We start from the raw sequence: 19852 nt of genomic DNA on the forward strand, positions 1-19852 counted from the left end.
TTTAAAGGGACCCCCTGTTTGTAGCCGTTGGATTTTCATCCAACGGCCCACACCAATTGATGAGGAGGATCCTCATCCTTAGCTCAGGAGAGGATCCTGGTCCCTAAGGATGGGGAGATTTTAATTTGGTGACTTATTTAACATTGAGAAGCGAAATATTACAATACCAACAAGAAGTTAGTCAAAGATCAATAGTCTATATAAGCAATTTACTTTGACGCTAACAAATTTTTGCATATACACTAGAAACCAAATGTCCATATATATGTTAGTGTATGGAGGGCGTGAAGTTAATGTCCTATATTGAAGAATTAAGCAACCTTGCGTAGAGTTTCTGTTGAATATTTAAGGCTAGTGGGTCATGGCTATGTAGAAGAAAGTATGATAAAAGATTGTTTAAAGGCATGTACATGAAAGTGGTGGATTGTCTTAGTAGTTAGGTCATTCCTCTTCAATCTACTGTGTCTCGAGTTCAAAGTCTTCTTCTCCTCCTTAGTGTAGATTAATGTAGGGTATCATTTGTACTTAAAAAGGCATGTACATTATTATGCCATTTTGTAGGCTTAATTCGCCCCCACAATTTACGTGCAACAGGGAGTTGTGATTTAGCTTTATGGATGCAATGAAGCTTGGTTAAAGTTTTTCACAGTCCTAATACAAAACCTACACAAAGATAACAAGAACACTCAAGGTTAAACCAAGAACAAAAATTGCAGAATTTTGCTCTTGGTGCTTTTGGATTTCAATGAAAAGTTGGAGAGAATTAAAAGCTTTTTCTTATAGCACTTTTATTTTATATGATTTTGTACGGAAGTAAATGAATAAAAACTCAAAATTTGTCCTCTATTTGATGAGGTTTAAGTGTCCATTTCTAAAATGTTTTAACAATCATTCCAAGCCATATACCTCTTGGTTTGCACCCTTTCAAATAAGAGGCATCACCTCATGTGGAACATGTCTATTCATATATATGAATTTGATCTATAGCTTGTCGAATATGTTTCTAAAGTGTATTTTATATTTAAATACAGGGTATCAAAGTTTAAAATCGAATGAACAAATCTTTACCTTCAGAAGGGTATATGAAGAATTTTGAATTTCAAAGCAGAACCATAGTTCGACACCTCTGACCGATCGATTAGATTAGAGAACCCCTTGTAAGTTTTTTTGTTGTTTAGCTGGTAGGTCGACTTGATTATCCGATAGCACCTGTTACTTTTCTCAAAATCCGATTTCTTCTTCACTCATTTCAAATTAGTTTTGAGGTGTGGAATCTCATTTTTTTATGATATTAGAGAAAGTTTGTCCATACACGAAGCCTATCAACCACATATACCCCATGCCCTCCAGTTAAATTGTTCACATGTTAGGACTCAAAAATTCGTCACACCTGAAAGGTGGGAGAATGTCACGTTAAAATCCATAGGGAATTAAGAAACTTTGCCGGGACTTATAATGAGTTGGACTATTCCTTAAATGAGATCGTGTAAAAATGTTAGTTAACGGCCTGCTACATCGAAGATTTAAGATACATTGCATGAACTTATAATGAATTAACTACTTGTTGGCCTAAAAATTACAAAGCCTACGTGACGCACATGCTGAATAAGTATTGCGCTAACTATGTCTTTTTGGTGAATACAAGCGTGACACCTTGCGACAAAGCGCAGTCGGGCAAGTAGAATATATATGGTGGTAGTGGTGTAGAATGAGCTGCTGACTGCTATGCCTAAGCGACTACGTCCGAAGAAGGAATACCTCTCGGCTTAGGGTTCTAGAACCTGAAAACAAGGTTGCTTAATTCACTCGAAGTTCAAAATCTTGTGCACCGGTTCATCTGCTTCAACTATATTTGTGAGAATAAAAGTGCGCCAAATCGGTATTAGGTTGTAGGAACAGAGGTACTCAAAGGAGATGAGTGTCTTCATAATGAACGTGGTTCAACCGTCTGAATGCTGAATTGTGAAATGCACCTGAGAGTAATGAACATAGAACACTTCACTTACCCAAGAAGCTAATAAAGTGATGTCTTTAGGTGAAAAAATTGAGAACTCTTCGTCGGTCGAGCCTTGGATAGATAACCAACCGACCATAAGTAGTGTTGTTTGAAGGTGCTTTTGAATCGTCTGTGTTGAGAATGAATCCCACATTGATGGGAAGAGGGACCTTGTATGGGCTTATAAGTAAGTTGGGTTACTCCCTACATTGCCAATTAGTTTTATGGTGTAATCTCAACTTTCTTCATGGTATTAGAGCAGGTTATCCCGTGTGTGAAGTCAAACGGCCACACGTGCTCCACGTCACCTTGTTGTGTTGTCCACGTATTAGGCTTGAAAATTCGCCACACATGGGAGGGGGCTTGTTGAGAATGAATCTCACATTGATGGGAGGAGGGACCTTGCATATGCTTATAAGTAAGTTGGGCTACTCCCCATGTTACCAATTGGTTTTATGGTAGAACCTCAACTTTTTTTAGTTTGATTATACAATTCCAATGTTGTTTACTTATCCAAACTAAAGATGTCGCCGGTTGTCAACACAATATTGCTTACCTTATCCAAACTAAATGTGTGTTGACGGGAGAGTTAGAATAGTTAATATTTTTCTTAGGGCTGTGAGAAGGGTTTTGCATAGAGTATTTTTGAGTTGTTTGTTGAGTTGTAGGGGCCTCTACGTGGCAAATCCTATTGTATTGATAGGGATGACTTCTGTGATACCCAACTCTATCAAATGTTATAATTATGATAATTTTTCGGGATATTCTCTTAATATATTTGGAATTATTCTCGGTCGAAATTCTATTGCCGCCAAATATCGCCACTTCGACCAAGACTTCGACCCTGGATTGGTTATGTCATTGATTCAACCTTTATCAGAAAACTAATCATGAACCTTAATATTTCTGTCATCCAACAACTTTAGTGCAAAATCGGGTCCAAACACTACTCCCGTATTACCAATTAACTTTGAACTGAAACCTCAACTTCCATCTCACTTAACTTAATTCCAAACAAACAAATTACACATCCACACAATATATATATATATATATATATATATATATATATATATATATGTCGTGTTAAAAATGAATTTATTGTATTTGGGTCACATATATCATGTCACGTAACATGTTTAACAATCATCTAAGTCCGAAAAGAAATTGACACAATAAGTGATCATGTCTTAGTCTAATTAAGTTTCTTTAATTAGAAGATAGATAAAAAGGAAGGAAAGAAGGAAAAGAAAGATGAATTGTCTACAAGATGAATTGTCTACCTACACCGCACTAGAGGCAAAATAGTAGAGTAAGAGAATAATTTCCGAGTTTGCTTTACATGCACAATTTTGCGTTGTTGGTCTGTCTGTCAATTTTTTTTGGCATGAGAAGACAAAAGAGAGGCACCGTCCTTAAGTTTCTTTTGTCTTATTCAGCACGACAGAACAGACAGTTGTTTCCAATCTCTATTGTTTGTCCGGTTCTAATGCCATATGCGTTGCATTGCATCCCTTCGTTTTGCAATCACAGCACTCACTAATCAAACGTTACACTGCAGAGTGCAGAGTATACAACATTCGTTATATACTTGCGGGCTTTTCCAACCACCCACTAGCTAGCTAGTGTTATATATGACATCATCACTAACGATGCAGGGACACAATGATATTCTTTTATTTCTTTGTATCGTGTCATATTCTTTTGTGATCATACACTGATTATTCTTGTTAATTTGACGTATTTCCATGTCATGTCGTGTCATGTTCTCATGTCCGTGTTCTTGTCATGCATCATAGATCATCACACAGCAATATACTACTCTTAGTGTTGTCTTTCCATGGTACATTGAAGCATGGTAGTGCATGCAGTTGCATGATCCCAGCTTATTGGTCAAACTAGAATAATGCTACTTTAACACACAAAATTGATGTATTGTTAACACACTTTTTAATATAAACTCGTATGTATTAGTAGGGGCTCATTGCTCACTTATATTATGAAGTTATAGTTTTGTGTGTCTAAATAGTATTATTATTTTTATATAAAATTAAAAAAATAAAGTAAAATTTAATTGTATGATATTCTAACATTTCATAGAAGATTGTTGCTATTTTAACCAATTTACTGACCACATTATTAATCATCTTTTGAATAAAGGTACAAATTAAATACAACAATGATCAATAGGACTAGACCAAAATAAAATAGATCACTATGTATAGCTTTTCTCTTTGGCGCTCAAAAGGACTGAAAAAAAAACTTAATTGCAAGAGGACAGTTGTGTGATGTATGATTAGTTAAACTCAATATGTCTTTTACGTATTTAATAAAAGTCCTAATACATAAAATACATACATTGGCAATATGTTACTATTTAATATAAAAATGTAATGTTCGTAGCATTATTCTCTATAGAATCATATTGTTTGGGTTAAATATTTGAACTTTGGGTTGAAGGAAGAGAAGCCCGAAAAAGAAGCCCAGAAGGCATAACTCTGCCCCGAAAGCCCAGCATCAAACCCATTCACCCAGCCTAAGGCAAAATGATGATTCCACATTAATGCAAGAGCAAGTAGGAGTAAATGGCCTACATGGAAGTGACACTTGATGGAAATCAACCTACTCTCAGCCTAAAAACACTTTTTGAATGGCAGAGTACGTAAATTGCTAATGAGTCACTACCCCTCATGTTGCTTTCGGGCAGGAACCAAGCTGCAAGCAGTTAGGCTAACTTGCTTATAAAAGGAGGAAGAGGGCCCAGAGAAAAGGACACTCAACCAATCAAACAAACAAATACACAAACTTTGCTCAAGCCAGATTTGCATATGAAGCTATAGTCAGCCCCCAACCTCAATCCTTTTCAGGACTAGCCCTCATAAAAGCCATCTTTTGTCTAGTTTAATAGGTCTGCTACTCACCAGTAGTATCGATTCTCTTGTGTAAATTTATTTGTCATCCATCCTCTTTTAAAGTCCTCAGATCCCTGTAGTTGCAAAGAAAAGAAACGACGAAAGATCCAGCCTTGCCCGGCAAGGTTCAATCTTGCCCGATTCCCTTTTTGATTTGGTGTTGTAATGAATTCCTTAGTATGTATTCAAATCATTTTAGGTCTTTTAATGATCCAAAGTTTAGCTCACTCTCAGACCTGGTTTTAGTTAAATGGTTTTACTATCTTAAGAGTGAATCCACTTAATGCCTTGATTAGTTCCGAACCTCTGCCCTTTTACCATACAAGATAAACAAAAGTCCTTGATCTTAAGGCATAGAAAAGAATCTAATGTGGACTTAACTCATCCACGACAATCCTTTGATAATGAGAAGTCAGAGTAACTTGGGGCGCAAGTAATCGGCTTAAATCTACTCAGTTTACATCTGTCATACTGAGATGGCAGTGGCATGCCTCAACACTTAAGTTGGTTTTGATTACGAGCCTCACGACCTATGTTTGAGGCCAGACAAAGACACATTTCAGAATTAACTCTGTCATCTTTTTACAGCCCGACGAACAAAGCGAGAACCCGACAGTCAACCAAGGTGCCAACTCCGCAGGGAGCTGTGTGCTCGAGCCAGGAACACCCACCAGCAACATTCCTGCCCGAACGTAGTTTTGGCACGCCCGGTGGGATCAAATCTTGTATGTCGAGAAGATAATGGAAGGAACAAACCTTCGAGTGAGGATCAATGTAAAGATTGCCCCACTCACACTAAGATCCAGCATGACAAATCTCCCCGAAGATTTACAATGACCTATCTTGATAGAAAGCCCGACCCCTTCTGAGAAATCAAATGAGAGGGTTACAAAAGAAGATCTACAGGCTACCCTGATGGCTATCTTGAAAAGCCTGGAAAAAAGTTCTCTAAATATGGAGAGAAACTTTGGGGGAGCTAAAGAAGAAATGGACAAAGGTTGTTCCATGAATCCACAAAAAGGGTCAGATCTGAAGCACTTTACTCCATAAAATGATAATGTTGGAAGGGCAGTAAACCAGACTAACCCTACGAAGGAACCAGTTGTTTCCTTGTTCCCTTTACTAACAGAGGAAGGGGATAAGGAAAATAATAAGGAAGAAACCGAAGCCAGGCCAATTAGCTTTGAATGAGATCAAGAAGCCCAAGTTGTCTGACCCCTTGTCGTTCTCATTGAATAATAGGGGTAATACGGGCTAGAAATAACGCAAACATTGGGAGAATCTCAAACTAATGCAGTAACATGTGCTGATCCTTTTCTACAAGCCCCCGTAAACATGATCAATTTAACGTGGGCAGAGAAATGGAAAGAAAAAGCTACCGAGGAAGTAAGAGCTAAAAGGTGACAAATTGATAGGTTGACAGAATGAGCTATCAAGTTACCTAAAAAGCCCAAGGCAGCAATAATCAAAAGGGGTGGTTTTGTGCAATAAATGTCAATGTGAGTGCAAGCTGGAAGTACCAACTGCAAGAGCTATCCTCGATCAGGAATTGATCAAGAGAAGAGGAAAAGAAGAGCAGGAATCCCGCAAAGATATCATGCGAGCAGCCGACAAGGAAACCTCTCGGAGCGTCTTCCAGAGGTTGGGAGGAGACTCTCAACCAAAGAACTTGTTAGAAGTATTCAGAAATTATGAAGCTTCAGAAGAAGTAGAGGATAAGAAGGTCGAGACACCAAGGTGGGTAGACGTAAAGCCACCTCAACCAAGTTATGCCAGTGATGTTAGAATAAAAGGAAAGACAGTGAACAAAGTCACTAAAAAAAATGATGCCCGACTCGGGCGGAGATGGTATATAGTTGGAAGGGACGGAAAACCTGTTAAAGAGATGGGAGTTTCCATGATCAGGAGAGTCCAAAGGCAACATAAAGCCCACATGAACTCATTGAAAGTCTCCACCATCTCAGAAACCTCTAAAAATGGAGAGGTAAACAAGGTACCTAATGAAGGAAAGAATCAAATCTGCTGGAAAACCAAGAAGGATGAAGAGAAAGCCAATAGCAAGACTGAAGGGGAAGATATGGTAATGATACCAACACCTAGGTGGAGCCCAGGAAAATATGGTATCCTAAGAAGAGCTCAGGAAAATATAAGATCCTAAGAAGAGCTCAGGAAGATATGGTAATGATACCAACACCTAGGTGGAGCCTAGAACCAACCTGTTTCGGAACAATCTCGTCCGAGAGAGGGATACCATTACCATTGTTGGTTGATACACTCTGTAAAAGCCTAGTGTAGGTACAAAACTTCGGCATAACTCGAGAGGAGGCGGTGCCTGAATTAATATTGCTAGAAAAAGAACAAGCCTGGATAGATGGGTTTATAAACCACATATGGGGCAAGGAGGAAGATGTACTTGGACCTAGTGACTTCCACCTAAACATGATATATGTTTTATCAGCCATGTTTCACGCTGAGCATGATCAACCTCCCATCATGGAATGTGATTACTTGGCAACAGAACCCATGATGGCGCATGTTAGTGTTGAAGATACGGGACAATGAGAACCTAACCAAACTGGATTGCCTGAACCATTAATAAGGAAGCCTGAAAGGATATACTCAGACAAAATGGTTTTTGTCTGCCCGAGTTCAAACCTGGCCAACCATCTCAAGTCCATTTATGTAACTGCACACCTGGAAGGAGTACCCTTCAAGAGGGTCTTGATCGACGGTGGGGCCGCAGTTAATGTGCTGCCATACAAGCAGATGAGAAGATGTATAGGAGTGAAGGGGATCTTATTCCCACCGATCTTACAGTTTCTAGTTTCTCCGGAGCTATCACCAAGACGCATGGGATACTGCCGTTAGAGGTGGATTTAGGATCAAAACAAATTATGTTAGCCTTTTTTGTTGTGGACATCACTTCCACTTATGGAGCTTTACTAGGCCGAATCAATACCATTTCTCCCTATAGCCAACGTTGCAGAAGCCAATTTCTATAATCCCAATATCGGGATTCTTCAATGTTCAGGAACTGATAAGAATGGCCGCCCCGACTAAGGTGACGACCCAAAAGCTTTTGGAACAAGGGCTAGCTCTTACAAGGGAAGAATGGGATCGGCCCTATATCATCCCGACTCCCCAACACCTTTAAATGTCAGAGTAGAAAAGGAAGGACTAAGTGATTGCAGTCAGGTCCTTGATAAAAAGACTATTGGTATATGGGAGAGAGAAAAAACAGGAAAGGGAAAGCTCAAACAAAGAAGAAAATGACTGGAGCAGAGAAGCCTCAAGTGGCCAGATGACTAAAGAGGATTGTTTTGGGAAAGAGCTAGAAGCGGCCATCCAAATGGCTGAATGTATAAATGACTTGGACGGCCCAGAAGATTTACTAGAAAGTCAAGAGCTGGTTGAGTTTTTGTGTGCAGAGCCTGATAAACCAACCCTAGAGGTGCAAGAACCCTTGGAGACCATTGATAGGGACGGAGGAAGATCCAAGACCTATATAGATCGGTGGTTTGTTGAAAACTGAAGATCGGGTAAGGATTGTCAACCTTCTGCATGAATTCAAAGATTGTTTTGCTTGACATTACACTGAAATGCCAAGTTTAGACCTAACCTTAGTAGAACACATGATGCCTATTAAGGAGGGGTTTAAACCTGTCAAGCAAGCACCACGGAGAATGTCAAAAGCGATCAAGGAGAAGGTTAAAGAAGATATCGAAAGACTGGTAAAGGCCGGATTTAGTAGGCCTGCCAAATATGTTGAGTGGTTGGCCAACATTGTTCCTGTATTAAAAGTCATAACTAATGCAGTTAGGTGTTGTGTTGACTATAGAAACATTAATGGAGCCACGCCTAAAGATGAATATCCCATGCTAATGGCCGACTTATCTATAAATGCAGTAGCCAAACACAAAGTTGTGTCTTTCATAGACGGAAATGCAGGATATAATCAGATAAAAATGGCTAAAAAAGATATACATAAAACAACTTTTAGATGTACAGGTCATGTTGGAGCATATGAATATGTGGTGATGCCATTTGGTCTAAAAAATGCTGGTGTCACTTATCAAAGAGCAATGAATGCCATTTTTCACGACTTAATCGGCCATAGCATGAAAGTATATATTGACGATATTGTGGTGAAATCCAAGAATGATGAACAGCATCTGGTAGATTTCAAACAAACCTTAACAAGAATGAGGATCCACAAGTTAAAGATGAATCCAAAGAAGTGCGCTTTTGGAGTAAGGTCAGGCAACTTTTTGGGATTCCTCGTTCATCATAGAGGAGTGGAGGTTGATGAAAACAAAGCTCGGGCAATAGTGGAATCACATTCACCCACCAATAAGGTACAACTACAAAGGCTGCTAGGAAAAGTCAACTTTCTAAGGAGATTTATTGTTAATTTAGCGGGCAAGATTCAGCCGCTAACTCTTTTGTTGAGACTAAATGATAAGGAAGATTTTGAATGGGGCCCGCAACATCAAGAAGCTTTCAACAATATAAAAGCTTACTTAGCCTCTCCACCAGTGTTCATGCCACCTCAGAGGGGAAAGCCATTAAAACTTTACATCTCTACCTCGGAGAGATCAATTGGAAGCTTGCTGGCCCAAAACAACGAAAACGGAAATGAACAAGCTGTATACTACCTCAATAGAATCCTTACTGAGGTGGAGACAAGATATACCTCAGTGGAGAAACTATGTTTAACTTAGTACCTTACTGCTTGCAAGTTAAGGCATTACATGTTAACTTGCCATATCCACATCATCGCCAAGACCAACGTGATCAAATACATGCTGGCGAAACCTATATTAACAGGAAGAATTGGGAAGCGGATTCTGGCATTGTCTGAATTCAGTTTTCAGTATGTACCTCAGAGGGCAGGCAATTGCAGACTTTTTAGCCAAGCATCAAGAGTCCTAGGAAGAAATAATCAACATCTCAGGAACCTTGGAGGTGGCTAACATCTTGATCCCACCAAACAAAGCTATCTCGGGCAGAAATGAGTGGATTCAGCAGGAGGTAGAAATGATATCCAACCTTTGGGTTACCCCCTGGAAGTAGTATTTTGATGGATCTTGTACCCAAAATGCTGCTAGAGCTGGGATCGTTACTATTGATCCTAGAGGTACTCACCATGGTTATTCATTCTTCCTGGATTATTAAGAAACTACCAACAATCGGGCAGAGTATGAAGCCTTGATAATTGGCCTAGAAATCTTGATAGAATTGGGGGCAACTGAAGTTGAAGTGTTTAGTGACTCAGAATTGGTAATCAATCAGTTAAATGTGGAGTATAGATGCAGACACATCACTATGGCCAGTCATTACTTGGCAGCCACCCAATTATTGAGCTATTAGGGTTCAAAAATATTAGCTAGCTATACACCTAGAGAAGCAAATACGATTGCCAATGAGATGGCACAATTGGCCTCGGGAGTACATATCCAAGAAAGGAAGTTTGAGAGAGACAAAGAAGTCCAGAGAAGAGATCTCTCCTCCATCATGGATAGGGGATTTAGCCTAGATGTAATGATTGAAAAAGTGGAAGCCGAAGACTGGAGGACACATGTCTTTCGGTATTTAAAACATCTTTCATTCCCTACAAGGACACTTGCCAGAGACCTACTTCTGTATACCACTTGTTTATAGCCAAAAGGAACTTTAAAGCTTGGACACCAAGTGAGGCAACAAAGAACAAGTTATGGAAGATTTAGGGAATAAAACTTATTGGATTTAGGGTAATATGATAGTAGTATTAATGATTGTTATGAGGAATTCATCTGGTTAATGCATATGTAATTGTTTCAACCATGAGGAATATAGCTGCTTAATTTGTAGCTAGCTATAGTATTGGTTTAAATTCTCTAATTTTATCTTCTTGCAAGTCCGATAGTGCTTTGAAGTATGGATGGTTTTTCTTGTTTTATTTGGTAAGTTAAAAAAACAGATGAAGTATGACTAAATATTTGTTCATGCGAAATGTGGAATTCTTATTACAAGTTTTAACAAGGCATGAATCTTGGCAAAGTATGCCAATGTATGTCAGTCCTTACTTAATAATACTTGGTTTACAGATCGTGTGACACTGTGACCCATATGTGCAATATGTGTAAAGTCTGTAAACTGGAATGTGCAATATGTGCAATATGTGCAATATTTTTTCAAACTGCAATTTGTGATTTTTTCCATACTGGAATCTGTGTAAAGTCTGTAAACTGGAATGTGCAGTTTTTTCATCTTCATTCGGCTTTTCAAACTGCAATATGTGCTACTGCAGTTTTTTTTTTTTTGCACAGATAATGTGCAGCAAACATGAAAATAAGTATCTCAAGAAAATAATAGTAGTCAAGTAATAAAATTGATAAGAAGCAAAGCATCAAACTTATTAGTAATCATTCTTACCGCATGTACATAATCAAATATTTCTGCTACCGTAAACTCTGTTATACCATTCATAGTGTACGTTTTCCCATTGCTTGTTTGACCATATGCAGTTTTTTCATCTTCATTCCACTTTTCAAACTGCAATATGTGCTACTGTAGTTTTTTTTTTTTTTTTCACAGATTTTGTGCAGCAAACATTTTTAAACAGCAAAAAAATAAAAAAAACCCGTGTACCCGGACCGACCGGCCCGTTTCAAGTAGGCCTAGTAAGGTCCGATTCCTATTTTCAGAATTGTAATGTCCGGCCGGCCCACCCCGTCTCCTTTAATTTAGGGTCTGGTCCGGTCCCTTAAAAAATGGGCCCGGCCCAACCCGTGCCCAGCCCTAGCATGAGGGAATCTGTGGAGCTCATCAAGCTGGAACCAAGATGAGGTGGCTACTTAGGAGATATGGTTATTTTTGGCCCAAGATGGAGAAAGATTGCAAAGATTATGCCCGAGGATGTGAAGAATGCCAAAGACATGGGCCACTCCAACATGTGCCTTCGATGCCTTTGAACCCTGTGGTCAAACCTTGGCCCTTTAGAGGATGGGCAATGGACTTCGTTGGGCATATTCATCCAGCTTTTAGTAAAGGACACACATTCATAATCGTGGCCACATATTACTTCACCAAATGGGTGGAGGCTTCAACTGTCAAGAATATTACTTCAGCCACGGTTAAAAAGTTCATTGAAACCAAAATTTTGAACATATTTGGGGTGCCCAAGGTAATTGTCACAGATCGTGGACCATCTTTTATTTCAAAAGAAGTATAAGAGTTTGCCGACAAGTTTAGAATAAAGATGATTCAATCTAGTCCTTATTACCCTTAGTCAAACGGGCAAGCAGAGGCCAGTAATAAAATTCTGGTGAGTATCATCAAAAGAACGGTAGCCAAGAACCTAGAAAAATGGCATGAGAGGTTGGGGGAAACTTTGTGGGAATATAGGACGTCGAAAAGGACGGCAACTGGAACAACCCCTTACCCTTTGACTTTCAGGCAAGATGTTGTGATTCCCATAGAGATTAATGTGAGTTCGGTCAGAATTCAGAATCAGTTCGAGTTACACATTGAAGAGTATGTACGAGCTATGTGTCAAGAGATTTAAGATCTTGATGTAGCTAGAATTGAAGCTTTAAACAAGATTCGAGAAGGAAAAGAAGTTGCCCGAGCATACAATAAAAGGGTAAATTGAAGAATTTCAAAGAATGACAGTTAGTCTGGAAAGCAATCCTCCCTTTAGGAGCACAAGCTAGGGGCTTCGAGAAATGGAGCCCGACTTGGGAAGGCCCTTTTATTGTTAATCAGGTATTGGGCAAGGGTGGATATTACTTGGCAAATGTGGAGTGAGTATTACAAAAGCATCCAATCAATGTTAAGTTCTTAAAAAGATATCATCCGACCTTATGGGATGTTAAAGATTGCTACATAGAAGAATAATAAGCAAAGCCTGGGGTGTAAGAGGTTAGTTTTTACATTCATCATACGTAAACCTCAAGAAAAATACAAGATAAAGCAATCTAAGAAAATCTTATTCATTTGAGCGAAAAATAAAGGTTACATCAGATCTAGCTCAATGGCTTCATACTAGTACAGATCCCAGAAAATGGGTTTTACATTTTTGCTCAACCCTTTCCAAATAATGTTCCAACTCTTGTGATTCTCCTGCATCTTCATCCACAAAACCCGATCAAGTTGTGCGGCCAATAAAAGCTTGATGACTAGCCCCGGAACATACCCCCATAGAGGTGATGGTGAAGTCTGACTTGTGGGGGCAGCAGGTAAAGTGGTGATTACTTGACGAGCCTGCAAGGTTTCAACAGGCTTAATGCGAGTAGAGCACCTGACGGAAGTTGTTAATCTCAATGATTGTTCCTTAGGCACATTGTTTCTAACAAAAATGAAGGTTAGAGAATACCATGTCGATCCTAAGGGATACAATCCACCATCTTTAGAAGAAAATTTAGAAAAAAAAAGGTTACCCGAGGACGATGAAGACCATCAAGAGGGAATGACTTAATAGCAATCCCTTCAATAAACATGGAAGAATGAATTAGGCTCATAGAGCTTCGAATATCATGGTGAAAAATTAAAGGAAGAAAGGATCAGGAGAAATTGAGAGTGATCACAGAACAAGTTGGGAAATATTCGAAGGCTTTGAGGGGTTTTTCTCGAGGAAATTATAGGAATATGAAGAATCAATCAGTTTTAAAAACCCAGAAACTGAAATTCAGCCAGATTTTATAAAGGGGACCAGTTGACGATTGGAATTCGCGAGAAGATGAAGGGACCCAAGTTTGCATTAACTACATCAAAAAATGCGAGTTCCGAGTGAAGTGTGCGAAGGTATAACTGCTATTCAAATCATTATTGGCGCCTAAAGCTTGAAGGCTTAACAATGATTGAAGGGGGCACTATTTGGGTTAAATATTTGAACTTTGGGTTGAAGGAAGAGAAGCCCGAAAAAGAAGCCCAGAAGGCATAACTCTGCCCCGAAAGCCCAGCATCAAACCCATTCACCCAGCTCAAGGCAAAATGATGATTCCACATTAATGCAAGAGCAAGTAGGAGTAAGTGGCCTACATGGAAGTGACACTTGATGGAAATCAACCTACTCTCAGCCCAAAAGCACTTTCTGAATAACAGAGTACGTAAATTGTTAATGAGTCACTATCCCTCATGTTGCTTTCGGGCAGGAACCAAGCTGCAAGCAGTTACGCTAACTCGCCTATAAAAGGAGGAAGAGGGCCCAGAGACAAGGAAACTCAACCAATCAAACAAACAAATACACAAACTCTGCTCAAGCCAGATTTGCATACGAAGCTGTAGTCAGCCCCCAACCTCAATCCTTTTCAGGATCAGCCCTCACAAAAGCCATATTTGTCTAGTTTAATAGCTCTGTTGCTCACCAGTAGTATCGATTCTCTTGTGTAAATTTATTTGTCATCCATCATCTTTTAAAGTCCTCAAATCCCTGTAGTTGTAAATAAAAGAAACGGCGAAAGTTCCAGCCTTGCCCGACAAAGTTCAATCTTGCCCAATTCCCTTTGTTTTATCTTTTGGTTAATAGATATGGTGTTGTAATGAATCCCCTAGTATGTATTCAAATCATTTTAGGTCTTTTAATGATCCAAAGTTTAGCTTACTCTCAGATCTGGTTTTAGTTATATGGTTTTACTATCTTAAGAGTGAATCCACTTAATGCCTTAACTAGATCTGGACCTCTGCCCTTTTACCATACAAGATAAACAAAAGTCCTTGATCTCAAGGCATAGAAAAGAATCTAATGTGGACTTAACCCATCCACAACAATCCTTTGATAATGAGAAGCCAGAGTAACTTGGGGCGCAAGTAATCGGCTTAAATCTACTCATTTTACATCTGCCATACTAAGATGGCAGTGGCATGCCTCAGCACTAAAGTTGGTTTTGATTGCGAGCCTCACAGCCTATGCTTAAGGCCCGACAAAGACACCTTTCAGAATTAACTCTGTCCTCTTCTTACAGCCCGACAGTCAACCAAAGTGCTAACTCTGCGAGAAGCTGTGTGCTCGAGCCAGAACGCCCACCAGCGACATTCTTGCCCGAACACATATGTAACACATGTATTGGGCACGATTTCTCCTTTTGTATAAGAATTTTGTTTGGGTTGAGTCAAGTCCATCATACATGCACGAGTCATGACTAGTAGTTATCCACCTCACAACTTACTTTCATGTATTCGCATATAAGTGAGTTTATTCGGTTTATTCATTAATAATGAAGCTCATTAGTTAAGTTAGATATCGATATTAATGAAGCCCCATCATTGGATTCTTGATGTTTTTGTTCATTGAGAGAAGAATGAAGGGAGCGAAAGGGAAAACAGAGAAAACAAAAATTAAAAGTGCATCTGATCATGATACTACTCGACTTTGAGCATGCATGTTTCATATCAAGTCACTATATATATATAGAATAAAAAGTTAAAAGGATTGAGAATGCTATCGCTTTTCCTCTCCTTTATTACTCTCGTTTCACTTCAATGAAAAACGTAGAAAGATAGAATTAATTTGCATTCATTCAAATAATTAAGAATCTTATACTCTACACCACAATCGTTATCGTTAGGAATAAATTTCTCTATCAAGTTGCTTAATTTACTTGTATCATGTATGGTTTCTATGAGATCTCAACTTTATGTTTTTCTTTTTCTCAAATGTTGTAACGCGAACATTCGATAAAAACTATTCATTACATATATAATGTATTTTTTTAATATAAACTAGCAATTGGCACATACAAAGTGTGTGAGAAAAAATTTTATTTTTGTTTTTGAAATAGAAGGAGAGAGGAAGAGAGTGATAGAGAATGTGGGAGTGGAAAGTTTATTTTTTTATTTTTTTAATTAGAGATATGTTAGGATTACATGTATGTGAGGCTTTGAAAGAAAAAAGCAAAATTTGGTTGTGTGAAATTACATTTCTGCCCTATATTTATTATTCATGTTCTGTTTTAATTAGAGTGTTAAACTGATAATTTCATAGAGTTTTAGTTGACAATGAGTGTTTTATTAATTAGTAGAGATACGAAGGCTTAGCAAATTTACCATTCAATGAGCTGAGGAAATGGTGGAGGGGTGTGTGTGTATAAACCCTGCCAACTTTTTATCTTATGGGTTCCACATGGTTTTTGCTTAAATATTGAGTTATAATATATTGGCCTAAAGGAAAATTTCAATTGAATATCAGAGTGCGCAATGAACAAGACTATTATTAAACAAACTGAGAATGCCAAAACGGCTACAAAACCCTAAGAGACTACATTGTGGCTAACTTATTGATTGAAACTAACTAATACAAGCACTACTATATATAGTGAAAACTAAAGCAAAATCCTAATCCTTAAAGGATATAGAAAACTCTAATAAACCCTAAATCCTAGCCCTTAAAGGATATAGAAAATTCTAATATCCTTGTCCCACAAGAAAACCATAAACAAAAATAAACTAATAACTAATTTTCCAACACCCTCTGTCAATCTCATGGCGGAACACATACGAGTTTGCCAAAGTAGATGTGGATGCAAGACTCCAAATTCCAGTGCTAATGTCAATGCCGATGCCGATACCGATGCCGATATCGATGCTGATGCTGATGCTGATGCCGATGCAAATTCCAACTTCCAAACAAACTTGAACAAAAAACAAAAAATCCAACTTTCGTAACGCCACTCGAATGATCACCAGTCCAAGCACTCGAGCGATCGTCGCGGTGAGAATGACAGACAAACCAAACAAATCATATTTCTTTCTCGCCCGTGTGGGCCTAAGCCTCAAACAATCAACCAATTTTTTCTTTTTCCTTTTTCTTGTTTCTTCCTTTTTTTTTTTTACTCCCCCTTTAAACAGCACATCTTCTTCTTTTCCATTTTCATGTATCCTTCTTCCTATATCCTCTTCTATTTTCTTATTTTTGCAGAAACATTACTCTGCGATCTGACAAACACGACATAGAAAACGAACACAGATTGACTAGAACAAAAGCGGACAACTTTCATAAAACTCACCTAATTCAGACCCCAAAAAAACCAATAATAATCAATCTTGAGGAACCTAACAGATAACGGAGGCAATAGAGAAACGGATATCAAACAAGCAGATTAGATCCCGAAGGATCAAACCTGCTCTGATACCAAGTTGAATATCAGAGTGTACAACAAACAAGACTAACAAATAATAAAAATATTATTAAACAAACTGAGAATGCCGAAACAGCTACAAAACCCTAAGAGACTACATTGTGGCTAACTTATTGATTGAAACTAACTAATACAAGCACTACTATATATAGTGAAAACTAAAGCAAAATCCTAATCCTTAAAGGATATAAAAAACTCTAATAAACCCTAAATCCTAACCCTTAAAGGATATAGAAAATTCTAATATCCTTGTCCCACAAGAAAACCATAAACAAAAATAAACTAATAACTAATTTTCCAACAATTTCAAGACTTAAAAACCTAAATTCTAAACCTTTACGATCATCCTAAACCTTTAAAGTAAATAGATTGTGTTCGGATGGAATCAAAGTCGAAATAATAACATGTTGGTCGACCCGAAACTTAAACATTCACGTCCGCAAAAGAATGGATTACATTTATATGTGCTATTTTTTTTAATAGAAAATTTCATTCTAATTCTTGTCAAATATGACTTTTAGACTAAAATAATGAGTAAGATCACAGTTTAATTTTAGTCCTTGATACATTAATCACCTAATTTATTAATTATATTTTGATGTTTTAATTATTTCTTCTTTTTCTTCCAAATTTTAATGTATTAATTTCATTTCAATATAATCATAATTTTCATTTCATTCATCGTAATATATTTTGTTGTAAAAATTTAGATAAACTAATTTTTATTACACAATATATTTCGATATACTTGGTCTTTTTCATTTAGGTACATTAAATTCATTATAATACAATTCAGTGCATACATTTAGGTACACACATTTCGGTACATACATTTCGATACAAACATTTAGGTACATTAATTCAATATAATACATTTTGGTGCATACATTTCGGTACACACATTTATGTATATTAATTCAATATAATACACTTTGGTGCATACATTTTGGTATATACATTTCAGTACTAATATTTCGGTACATTAATTCAATATAATACATTTCGGAACTAACATTTAGGTATATTAATTTAGTATTTCAAGTTTGAAGAATGTTAAATAAAATTAATAAATTAATAAAATTGTGATTAAAAAATAAATTGACATGTATTAGTAAATTTAAATATTATAATGGGAGACATTAAATAAAACACACATTAATTAATTTGAATTAAGGACACATCAAGATACTATAATCAATATGTAATCTAACACCAGATTTTTATTAAATTTCTATCTTCTTCAAGAATTAAAGTTAGAAAACCTTTTTTTTAGGAATGTGCTATCAATACACCTTTTTCTTTTTTTTTATACAACTTTTAAATACCCTTTCCACTTTTCCAAGATGTAAATTTGCATGAATAGTTGAGCGAAGTAGGTATTCTTGTTAGGCATCAGATACCGTAAAGAAGGCAATAGGCATCAAAGGCATGCACACTCCACTTACTAGCGTCGATGAGGCTTTTTTTGTTTTTGTTTTTTTTTGAAATTTTTTTTTTTTTAAATGAGATAACTGGTGGCAAATCACGACTATCCACTTTTTTAAAGGCCGAAAAAACTCACAAAAACATTTTAGTTTCTCTCTACCTACTTGCTAGTGTCGAGCCTAGCTAGGCTCAAAATCGCCACCCTCTTGCTGAAAAATGATTCAATTAATTTTAATTGTAGGCAAAAGAAGAAATAAATCTATTGGTAAATTAAATTTTTTAGGTCCACATGTAATATTATTTTGTTATATCTTAGACGCCTGTAAAAAAGTTGAATTAACTGTAGCAGTTAGATAGTTTAACTTTCACAAAAGACTAGATTAATAGTAAACCTCCCAACATAAATTGTATATTATTTTATTATATGCCCCACATATAAACTTTATTCTCTAATGTCTATCACCTTGACTATCTTAAGAGAGCGCAAGAGAAAGAAAAAGAAAAAGAATGTGTATATATAAGGCCGATTGAAGGAAAGAAACAAAAGAAAATTAGAGGTTACTGAAAGAGTTGTATAGCATATGAAGATAGGAATTAGAAAAATTACATGAAAAGGATAAAGAGATGATGGAAGTGGAAAAATATGTGCATGAAACGATGAGCATAAAGGCCATATGGGATTATGGGGCTCAAAACCGATGGAAAGGAAAAACCCCTTTAGAACTTGGAATTTTTGGATATTACAAAGAATATACGATGTCCTTTCGACCCTATCATATTTCTTGCCATTCAATTCTTCCCTTGTTTTGTCTTTTGTTATCTTCCTTCCCATCCCATGACAACATCTAACCAACTTGCACTTATTGACATTACAGCTGCTTAATAATTAGGCTTCAGTTCTATGATTTGTGTGGATTATGTTCGGTGATATCTCGCCTTCTTTTTCTTTCTTTTTTTGTTAGTGGAGAAGAAAGAGATTTGATTTTAGAAACTTCGGTTGAGATCATTGTGACCGCTACTATCCAAGATTAGAGATTGCATAAGTATTTTGCTTAGCTATCAGCTCTGTTTAATTTAATCGGAGCAACAACTAGCAAAGAGAAAACAACATAATTAACTCAACTGGCATACCTCTCAATATCTCCCTAGTAACAACTTTTAAGCAACCAAGTTTAAGAAACTAAAGTTGAACAAAAGGGGACTTGCGCCATAACCATCCAGCAGTAAAGGTAAGTCTTTCATATAACTAAACTAATCTAAACTAAGGGGCTGGCCAAGATAACTTCTGCAATTCTTAACCTGCCTCTCATTGGCTGGTGTCCACCACGGAAATCGACCTGACATACTCCAATCAAACATATAAGACTTCATATCACTACATGATTGGGGTTTGGGCTTGGGGG

The sequence above is a fragment of the Malus sylvestris genome, chromosome 10 (genome assembly GCF_916048215.2).
Source record: "Malus sylvestris chromosome 10, drMalSylv7.2, whole genome shotgun sequence".
Classification (NCBI taxonomy): Eukaryota; Viridiplantae; Streptophyta; class Magnoliopsida; order Rosales; family Rosaceae; genus Malus; species Malus sylvestris.